The sequence below is a fragment of the Bos mutus genome, chromosome 11 (genome assembly GCF_027580195.1).
Source record: "Bos mutus isolate GX-2022 chromosome 11, NWIPB_WYAK_1.1, whole genome shotgun sequence".
NCBI lineage: Eukaryota > Metazoa > Chordata > Mammalia > Artiodactyla > Bovidae > Bos > Bos mutus.
In genome coordinates this window covers 5,414,488-5,425,061 of record NC_091627.1, presented here as the reverse complement: position 1 = coordinate 5,425,061, position 10,574 = coordinate 5,414,488, and the positions used below count along the sequence as shown (strand labels likewise).

General features: G+C 52.1%; 1 protein-coding gene across 11 annotated transcripts in view; it reads left to right on the top strand.

The window, feature by feature from the left end:
• The first annotated feature begins 1,099 nt into the window (after positions 1 to 1,099).
• PRRC2B (proline rich coiled-coil 2B) overlaps positions 1,100 to 10,574 on the top strand; it is an 80,508-nt gene continuing 71,033 nt past the window's right edge. For 10 of the 11 annotated variants that reach the window (XM_070378820.1, XM_070378826.1, XM_070378822.1 and 7 more), the window contains exon 1: positions 1,100 to 1,257. The gene's annotated coding sequence lies outside the window, so the exon portion shown is untranslated. The remainder of the gene's footprint in view (positions 1,258 to 10,574) is intronic. The other variant, XM_070378815.1, reaches the window with a different exon arrangement.

The following is a 10,574-nucleotide window of genomic DNA, read 5'->3' as shown; positions in this document are numbered from 1 at the left end:
TGTCTCACCTGTGAATTGGAACAATCAACATCCGCCCAGCTGTTGGGATGAAACGAGACCGATCACTCCCCCGCGGCTGGCCGCTCCCCGTCGGTGCTGACTGTGTGTATGGACAAGTGCCAGACACGATTTGGATTCCCGGCTCCAGACGCATTTCTTTGTCTTTGCTCTTTCAAATCGCTTGCTTTCCTAAGTGCCCAAGTATCCAGACTAAAAAGCGAGAATGCCTCCTGAGCCCTCAGAATGCCCCCTGAGCCCTCAGACCGCAGAGGTCTCCGGGGCAGCGTGCCTTCTCCCTGACCTTTTGTTTGGCCTTCACACACACTCACAAACACTCAAGAGGCTGGGTTTATTATTGTCCGTCTTACGAAAATGTAATAAAGTATCTAGACTGGGCGACAACCTTGCTTTTGAATTAACAATGTATGATGCCTGCGGTTCCCTTTCCGGGCTTCTGTGAAATAACGTGTTGTAACAACAGCCGGGCTCCCCGTCTGGCGGCGGGCGCCGCAGTTCTGCGGGGGGGCGGGGGGCGGGGATCCGGGCTCTCACCGCCCCCCGAGCGCCCCCCCACCTCCCCCCACTCTTCCCAAGCCGCCCTGCGCCAGGGCCTCGCCCGCCCCTGGCCCCCTCCAGCCCAGCCCCCTCCTCTTCCGGCCCGCTCCGCCCGGCTCCCGACCCAACCCCGCCTCAGGGCCTCCTTCCCTTTCCCTCAGCCCCGCCCCTCAGGCACCCCTCCCCCCTGACTCCCCCGGCCTCTTCAGGGGGCCCCCCATCCCAGATTCCCCCTCTCTCAGGCCCCCTACTCCCGGCTTCGTCTCCTAGGCCCTGCAGGCCCTCCCCTGGGCCCCTCGCGCGAGCTCGACCCCCTCTCCCGGGACCCCAGCCCCTCCTTTTCGGGCCCGGAGGCGGCTGGCGACCGCGGGTCCCCGGAGGCGCGGCAGGGGGCGCTGCGCGGGCTGAGGCGCGGCTGCGGGCTGTGGCGGCGGCGGCGGTGGCGGCGTGAGGAGGAGGCGGGCGGAGGCGGGGGCGGCGGCAGGCGGGGGGGCGGGGAGCCGAGAGCTGAAGGGAGGCGAGCGGCGAGACACAGGCTCCGAGGCTCCAGCGAGCGAGCGAGCGACGAGCGAGCCGGGAGGGAGGGAGGGAGGGAGCGAGCGAGCAGCCGCGCCGCCGCCTCGCAATCCGCCGCCATCCCGCCGCTTGACCGCCGCCCGATCGCCATCGCCCGGCCCAGTCGCGCCCGCGGAACTACACCAGGTGGGCCCGGGGCGCCGGGCGGCTGGGGGCGGCGCGGGGCCGGGGCGGCGGCGGCGGGCGCGGCGCTAAAAGATGGAGGCGGCGCGGCCCGGGCCGGCTTTTGTCTCTCTGTGGCGGCTGACTGACAGCGGCGCTCGGGCCGGGCCGACCTTTGTCCGCGATCGCGGGGGCTCAGCCCGCCCCGCGCCGCCGCCGTCGGCCCGCGGGGCCGGGCTGGGGGCGACCGTGGGGCGGGGGTTGCGGCGGGCGGCCCTCTCCCCATTGTTGTGGCGGCGTCGAGCGGCCTGGGCTCGGGCGCGCGGCGGGGTCGGGGCGCCCCCGGGGCCGGGGTCCTCCGAGGGAGGGGCCGCGGGGCGGCCGAGGCTGCGGAGAGCCCGGGGAGTCGCCTTTCCGGCCTAGATTCCGGCGGCCGCGGGTGTCTCGGCGGCCGGAGGAGTCTGGGCCGGTTTCCTGCCGCCCGGACCCCCATTTTGCTTCCTCCTGAGAGCGGCCGCGGGATGCAGGGCCGGGGCCCGGGGCCGACCCTCGGGGCCGGGGGGCGGAGTCCCTCGCCCCCCGCCGGGTGTCCCCGAAGTTGGTGATCAGGGTTGCCGGCCTGGGTGCGAGGGGCCGGGGGCTCACAGCCGCCCAGACGGCCGCGCTTTGAGTGCGGGAACGAGAACATTATTTTCAAAACACTTAATGCTCTGTTGCTGAAAATGTTTAATAATAAACAGGATCTCTCCCCGCTCAGGGCCTGCCAGATGGGTTTTTTTTCTCCCCCTCTCTTCCTCCCCGCCCCACCCCCAAGTAAAACCCAGCACTGTTGAAATCGTGGGCCTCTGAAGAGTGGATTTGCCTTCGTGAAACTGGAAGGCGTTTTTTTTTTTTCTAACCGTTTTTTCCCTCTTTCGAAATACCGTGGGAGGTCCAAGCCCACCTTGAGGCGAGCCGAGGAGGTGTTTTTCAGCCGAATGGTCGCTTGAAGGAAGTCGGGGGTAGGGAAGGGGGGCTGGGAGCTCTCCGGAGTGTGTCATTTGCTACATGGCTGCCTGAGAGAAACCTTTAGAAGGCTTTGGTTCACAGGATTGTTCAATTGTCCCTGAGATTGTTGTTTTTCTGTAAGGTTTTGTGTGCATTTTAAGTGGCCTTGTACATCATCCAGTTTGGTTCCTGTAACCGTCCGTTTGAAGTCTCAGCATGGTTTCTGGGAATCCACTTGCAGCCATCTAGCCCTGTTTGTGCAGTGCTGGGGTGTTAGGTGGGCCTGGGGAGGCCCTGACTTTGAGGTTCAAGCCCTGCTTGTGTCAAACAGCTCCGGTTCCCAGAGCCTTCGTTGACACACGTAGGGACATTGCATCCTCTCCCTCATAAGGCCTGGCACACAGTTGGTGCTTAATGGTGGTTTCTCCTATGGCTGTTTGTACACCTGCCATCAAGTCCTAGGATGGAAGCTGAGCCACTGGTGGTGCCACCCTTCGTGCTGAGTGGTCAGGCAGATGCCACAGGTGCTGGGCTGAGGCATGGCCAGGGAGAAGGATTGCGGGGCACAGAACATCACTGGGCTCTTGCTTGTTCAGCGCTGGGGCTCAATGGGGAGACCAGGCTGGAGAAGAGCAGGCTTTGGAGCCCTCAGGAGCTCCATCGACCTGGGCTGTGTGGTGGTGGGTTTCTCCCCTGGGATCCGGGTGCCTGCCCTTTCTGAGGCTGTTCCCGCAACTGGGTTTAAGGCACAGCAGAAAACATGAGATGCTCGAGGCTGAGGACAACAAGCAGAGGCCCAGGGAGTCCTGCCTCTTGAGGGTTACTGCTTTCTGTCGGGAATGGCAAATAAACATTTGCTTGGACACATGTGTCCCTTGGAACCTGGATTCTGGTCCTCATTGGGTTAGCTTACGCAAGTCTCAGCCTCAGCTCCTGCATCTGTAAAATGGGAATAATTACACCTTGCCTTGGGTATCTGTTGGGGCTCTTGGGAGCCTCACATACTATTTGCAGCAAAGCACTTCCATCCATGGGAGGGTGATGAAAATGTATGTATGTTTTTGTTGGTTATCTGGTTTTTTGGTGTCTTTTTAATTCCTGATCTTTTGCTCCTGTCATTTTGGTGGATGGAACCACCCCAAATTCTGTCTGCAGCTGATGTTTTGATTTTGCCTGGTAGCACCAGAACGGCCAAAAGAGCGAGGCTACTCAGCCAAGTCTGAGGTTTGTGCTGTTTATGGGAGACCGTAGGAAGGACTGAGGCTAGTTAGGGGAGACTGACCCCAGTCTTGGCCATGGGTAAGGACTGAGACCTAAGTTACCTCTGGACCAAACCTATAGCTTGTTTGTAAAGGGCCCTGGAGACTGCTTGAACATAAGGTGGTTCTGCAGTCAGTGGGGAATTTGTTTCAGTTCATTTTGGCATTCCCACAGCCACCTTGGTTTTGTTTTGTTCTCTGTGTGTGGTTTTTTTTTAAACCTCCTTGGAACCTTCTGGCCTCCTGGCTGTGTGACTGAGACGTTCTAGTGGGTCAAGTCATCCTTTCAATTTTCCCTGCTTCCTGCCTCTTGGCCCATCCTTTCCGTCTGATTTCAGTCTGGCCCAGCACTGTGGATGGAGGTTAGCTGGGTGGTGATGTGATGAATTCACTGCCCCTTCCACAACCTTTTTATTTACCTGTGAATTTCAGCTCTGACTGGCTCCCTAATGCTACCTGCACGGTGGAGGGGCTTGTTCCAGCCAGTTGTGGGTGCTTGTCTCTCCTTAAACATTCTGGGTCCTCTCCAGTCTCCTTCAAGCCCAAATGGGTAAAAAGGGAGTCTGGGGAAGGAAGAGCCAGAAAACCTTGGGAGAGAGGAATTTCAGGAATGGCAAGTCAGAACTAGTTCCTGCCTGGTCTAGTTGCCTGGAGCCTGGCCCAGGGATTTTTGTTGTGCCTTTTGGTTGGCCCATCCCCCACTCCCTTTTAAATTTCAGTTTTTTTTTTTCCCCTGAAGGATTATTTATTGTGCTTTCAAGTTTTTTTTTTTTTTTATTGCACAAAGTACTGACTCATGTTGCTAATGAATGTATGCTGGTTGTATGTCTCATTATTCTACCGCTTTAAGATTGCTCATTTCTGTATTTGTTTCTACTTCAAACCAGAATAGGCCAGTTGGGCCAGTACTTGTATTTCTAAATTTGATAATGAGGCTTCTCTTTTGTCAAAGGTGTGTATCTTGCTGTGGGTGGGCAGGTGTTAAATAGGGCCTGTCTACACTAGATTTTAAAGTAGTGCATTTCCCTGTGAAAAAGAGAATTTCTGAGATGTTGGGGTTTGTGTCCTGAATTTCATATTTTACTCAGGGCAAACTAGACTGGCTTCTTTTCCAATCATTGCTTGATTTCTTTCTTAAGATTTTTTTCCTGGGGGTTGTATAGACTTAAACCTTAGATTTGTCCTTTGAACAAAGAAATAAAGGCATAATTTGGAAAATATATGTACGTATAACTGAGTCATTTTCCTGTACACCTGAAACTCAGTATTGTAAATCAACTATAAAATTCAGTGAAAAAATAAAAAGGCAACGAGGTATATCACAGGAGTATATTGAGTATCTTGTAATAGTGTATAAGGGAAAATAATCTGAAAAAGAAAAACATATGTAACTAGATCATTTTGCTGTACACCTTAAATGTGTTGTAAATCAACTGTACTTCAATTAAAAAAAGAAAAGTAAGGACGTCTCTGGTGGTCTAGTGGTTGAGACCACTGAAAGACTCTGTGCTTCCAACAGAGGGGGTGCGGGTTTGATTCCTGGTCAAGAAACTAAGATCCCACGTGCCTTGTGGCACAACCAAAAAATAAAGTAAAACAAAAAAAGAAAAGGCATGGCCTGTGGTGCTGGAGATGAGAGAGAGGTGGGAGATGGTGAGCTTTCTGATGGAATAAAATTGTTTGGACAGGCTTTTGGGTGAACAAGGTGCCATTTGGACTGGCGTCTTGTGCCATTTGGACTGGCGTCTTCCCCTGGGAACAGGAGGACCTGGGCTTTGCTGTAGGTGGTGTCGCTGTGCCTCTGTGGGTGGCACGTGGGAATCTGCTCTGGGAGGGAGGCCTGCCTTCCTGAGTTGAGCCAAAAGTCTTGGTTGGGCTTGTTCTGAGCTGTGCTTGCTTTTTTTTGGTGGTGGTTTTCTGTGTGGCCTGAGCTCAGGGCTGGGTTGCTCCTGTGAGGGTGTTGGCTTGTGAAGCTGTGCAGGTGGGGAGGTGTCTGTGGGCAGAGCGTGGTCTATCTTGAGTTGCTGGCAGTCCTTCACATTCTCCCAGGTGACTTCCTTCCGCTCTCACCTCTGCAACTGGTTTTGTAGCTCTGCTCTGTATTCTTCCTCCTTTCAAGAAAGCTGCCAGCCTTTTCCTCCTTGTGGTAATGCAGAAACAGTATGTGTTGCTTTTAGAAGTCACTGCTGGACTTTGGCCAAGCATGGTGCAAGGCTCTTTAAGTACTTTTCCCCCAAAAGCAACCTTTCCCCCGAGGGGTGGGGGGACTGCAAAATACTGAAAAGAATAAAGACAAAAATAAAAACACAAATCACCTCTAACTTCACCATCCAGAGATAACTGCATTAAGACTTGTGTATTTCTTTCCTTTGATTATATGTTTTTTTCAAAATTAGAAAATACTGCTGTATACACTATTCAGGGATTATAGATCCTCTTAACGTTATAGTATATTTCCCCGAGTTATTGAAAACATGATTTTTTAATAATTGTGTAATTGCTGTTACATGGATATGTCATGATTTACTTAATCCTCCATTATTAGATTGTTGTTACCCACTTTTTGTTCTTACAAATAAGACTTTAGGGAGCATCCCTGCTTACAAAGCCTTGGGTCCACATTGATGTTTCCTGTAGGTAGAATTCCCAGTTGGAGGGTGTGCAGGCTCCTGCTTTGGCTTAGCAACAGTGTCTCCTGCAGCCCTGGCTACCTCTGTCCAGCCTCCGTCACAAGGTGGCTTCCTTCTTAGACCCCGGAGTTCTGGGTGTCTCAGTCCTGGCGAAGCCCTTTGATGAGCGAAGTTGGGGTCTTACTCTGTTTCCTGGCTTGGGTGCGGACAAAGGTCTCGATTTAGACATTTACTGTTCTGGGACTTAGACGTGGATACCCCGCTCATGTTCCTCAGGAGCTCGTGTCCAGTGGGGGGAGACGGCACCTCCTTAGAGAGGCCTTCCAGGCCCCCAGCCCATCTCCATCATCACCCTCCGTGATTCTTCCCTAGCCCTTGCTGCTGTTCTGTTTGCTTTTTTCCTCTTGCTTTTCTTTTTACAACTTTAAATACAGGGTTTTTGTTGTTGTTGTTGTTGTTTTAAAAAATTATTGTGGGATAGAAATGACATAAGATTTACCATTGCAGCCATTTTTAAGTGTGCAGCCTAGTGGCATAAAGTACATGCCCAGCGTTGTGCAACCACTGTCTCCAGAACTGGATCGTCTCTGCACGCTGAAACTGCGCTGATTAACACGCCCCCCTCCACCAGCTTTCCCCCTGCCTCAGGCCCTGGCAGCTTCCAGTTACTGTTTGTCTCTATGACTTTGGTTAGTCTGGGTCCCTCAGATAAGTGGAATTGTCCGATATTTGTCCTTTGGTGAATGGCTTCTTTACTTAGCATGGTTTTTCAAGGTTCATCTATCTGTGGTGTTGTGGCATGTGTCTGAATTCCATTCCTTTTTAAGGCTGAACAGTAGTCTCTTACAGGCTTCCCTGGTGGCTCAGCTGTAAAAGAATCTGCCTGCAATGCAGGAGATCTGGGTTTGATCCCTGGATTGGGAAGATCCCCTGGAGGAGGGCCTGGCAACCCACTCCAGTCCGAGTGCCTGGAGAATCCCATGGACAGAGGAGCCTGGTGGGCTCACACAGAGGTGAAGGCGACTGAAACGACTAAGCAGCAGCTGCAGTCTATATTACACACACAGCGACCGCATTTTGTTTATCCCTTTGTCTGTAGATGGCCTACAACTTAGAAATACTTTGGGTTTTTTTGTTGTTGTTGCTGTTTGTTTCTGTGCTGCCCTGCATGCAGGATCTTAGTTTCCCCACTAGGGATCCATCCTGGGCCCCCTGCAGTGGTAGCGCAAAGTCCTAACCACTGGACTGCCTGGGAACAGCCCAACATTTTTGCTGTGTTTTTTTGACTCGCCCTTACGCCCCAGTGGAACGCGTGTCACATGAAGCGGATTCTTCGCTTCCCGCCTCCCGATGCTCTGCGTCTCACACAGACGGCTCTGCATATGTACACATCGGGTGAGAAGTTGAGCCCAGCTCGGCCTGGGTTCAGGCGGTCAGGGAAGGCCCTCTGGAGAACGTAGCTGACTTGAAGTAAGCACCTCTTGAAAATAGGGAGCCCTGGAGTATTAAAAATGTGTTTCTAAGTTGAAATGCCTAGGCTGCAGAAGAAAGCTAGTGAGTCAGCTTGCTTTCCAGAGCGCTAGGCCCTTCAGTGTGGATGCGGTGAGAGTGCTGGGGGTGGGGTGGGGGGTAGGACTTCAGCTCCAGGCCTTGAGTTGATTTTCCCAACGTGCTTCGAGCTCTTCTCTGTGTGGAATTGGGGGGGTGAATCTCACTGCCGCACCAACTGGAAAAAGGAGGTCACCTCCAGCACTCTCTCCACGCTTCCTTTGTTTCTTTAGAGCTTTTTTTGGCAGGTGTTGTTTACATCCAGTTCAGAGCTTAAAGAACTGCTCTGTTCCAGGGCGTGCAGAACACACAGGCTGGTCTGGGAGGGCCAACCTGTCCGTGGGTCTGAATGGGCTGAGTGTTCAGAAATAGCTGGGGAGAGTGGAACACTGCCCCGAAGCATAAAGTGGAATTCTTTCTGATATAAAATTAATTGCAAAAATATACTTACTGGGGAAAAAAAAAAAGCAAATGTGTGTAGAAAAATGAATGATCTTCTCTTCAGCTTCCAAGGCAATAGGCGTCATTTATGTTCGGTGTGTTTATCCTTCTCATACTAAAGAGCAAAGATGGGCTCATGCTGCTGTTTTCTTCATTTTCAAACTTAATCATGAGCTTTTTTCCCCCAGACTAGTATATACAGATCTATCATACTGTTAATGTTTTAAAAATAATATTTGTAAGGTTTTTTTTTTAATATGCATGTGTATGGAAGAAGAAAACAAAAATAGGTCTTAATCTTAACCTTGGCCCAGACAGTCCCAGTTGACTTGTTTTAGAAAGTACTTAGGAAAATTAAATCTATATTGAAAAATATAAGGGTTCTTCCCCAATCTCTCTGAAAGGAGACCGTTGTTTGAAGTTTTTTTGTGTGTGTGATTCCTAGCAGGGAAGAAAAATAATGCACATTATCGTGTGCGTGTGTGTGTGTGTGTGTGTGTAGACCTACAGCAGGCTGCCCCTCACTTAATGTCGTGGTGTGCTCCATGACACCTGTGTAGACTGATTACATCATTTATTTTAGCAACTACAGAGAATGATCTGTGGATTCACATGATTTTACCCTGTTTCCTATCGGTGGACATTGGGCTATTTCTAATTTTTGGATAATAATACAGTTTTGGTGAAATTCAGTCAAATTTGTCTTCATAAACATATAATTTGCATGTGATAACACTTGAGAGTATGTTTCTGTAGTGTGGGGTCTTCCCGTTGAGTAGCGTTTCGGTAAGAGTTCCGTTAAACTCTTTTTCAAAAAATTTTGTGCCAATTTACATGAAGTAGTATACGAGAGTGGGTGTTTCTGAACTGGGGGCTTTTCTAAGTGAATCATCATTTGAGGTCATTTTGGGTGTGCACGTTTCCCAAATTAAAAGCAGCGACTGTTGAAGGCTTCCTGTGGTCTGGTGTAGGATCTCAGCCTTTGATTGGCATTGACAGGCACAGCAGAGGTGGTGTTTCCCGAGGACTCCCAGTGCAGGTGCCTGGGCATCTGCTCAGATGAGGCCGGTGGGGGCTGGTGGGGCCGATGTGTGGAGAGGCGCAGGTAGCCAGGTTTCCTTTTCGGTTAAAGTCACGGTGCTTGGCACAGGTGTTTTCTTCTAGCCTTTGTGTATTCAGAGACCGCCCCGTTGGGGAGTTCTCACAGCAGCCCTTCCGCGCGTTTCTGAGGCTCGGTTACAGCCCTCGGTGGTCTTGCTGCTGGGATGCAGCTGACTGTGTGGGAGGGGTTTATCTGGAGGCCTCTGCTCTCTTGCTCCCAGTTCCCTACTCATCCACTTGGTCTCTGGCCCCCACTTTCCCCGCCTGTCTATTCTAGGAGCTCACACCTAGTGGGCAAAGTGACTACGGAAATGAAGACCCTGGAGATGCCTGGGTGGGATTTCATCAGGCCAGGTGCTCCGGGAGACGAGTGCCCAGGGCGGGGTGCCGTGGGAAGTACAGAGTGCCGGCCCTTGCGCTTGCTATTGTTCGTTGGAACCTGAAGAGAATCCATCAGATTCCTTTTCCTGAGGGAGAGTAGCCCTTGGCTTTGGTCAGCTGTCTTCATATCCAGGTTCTTCCACTTGTGAGCTGTGTGATTAAGATGATTTAATCTTCTGGAGTCTCCATTCTCTTTGTCTGCAAAATGTCACAGTGACACCTGCCTCCTAGCATTGGGGGAGGATTCGATGGGTCCTATGCTGAAGTGTTTCTAAGGTGCCTGGCACAGGTGGGCAGGCGCTCAGTAAACAGTAGCTATTAATGGCTCCTGGATCCAGCACTAGCTGAGGGCCTGGGGGTTTGGAGCAGGCAGGTTTATACACTTGGGGCTCTTTAGTTTGCTAGAGGTTAGGGTTTCTAATTGTGTGCTCAGCCCTGTGCTGAAGATTTAAACCCAAGTCTCACAGCCCCTGCCCTCACCAGCAGGAGCTCAGTGTAACCAAGGGCCTCTCTGGGGCATTGGCACTCTCCCTACTGTCCACTCTCTCCAAGGTAAACACCCCCAACAGGAGCATCTGATCACTGCCTGCTGCCCTTCACTGAGTTTGTTCTTTTCTTGGAGAGTTTTAGGTAAATGTCTTGAAAAGAATAAAGACAAGGTTTGTTGAAGTTGATGGCGTCAGGCAGACAGACCTTCTGGACCTTAAACAGACCTCCTTCACCCCTGTTTGCATATGTGAGCCTCCGGTTCTCAGTCTGCCCAGAGCGGGTGGAACTTGCCTCCCAGGGTTGCTCAGAAGCAGGACGCCATGTCGATTCTGTACCGCCAGGTTTGGTGGTGGTTTAGTCGCTCAGTCGTGTCAGACCCTTGTGACCCCATGGACTGTGGCCCGCCAGGCTCCTCTGTCCATGGGATTCTCCCCACAAGAATGCTGGAGTGGGTTGCCATTTCCTTCTGTAGGGGATCTTTCCCACCCAGGGGTCGATCCCGGGT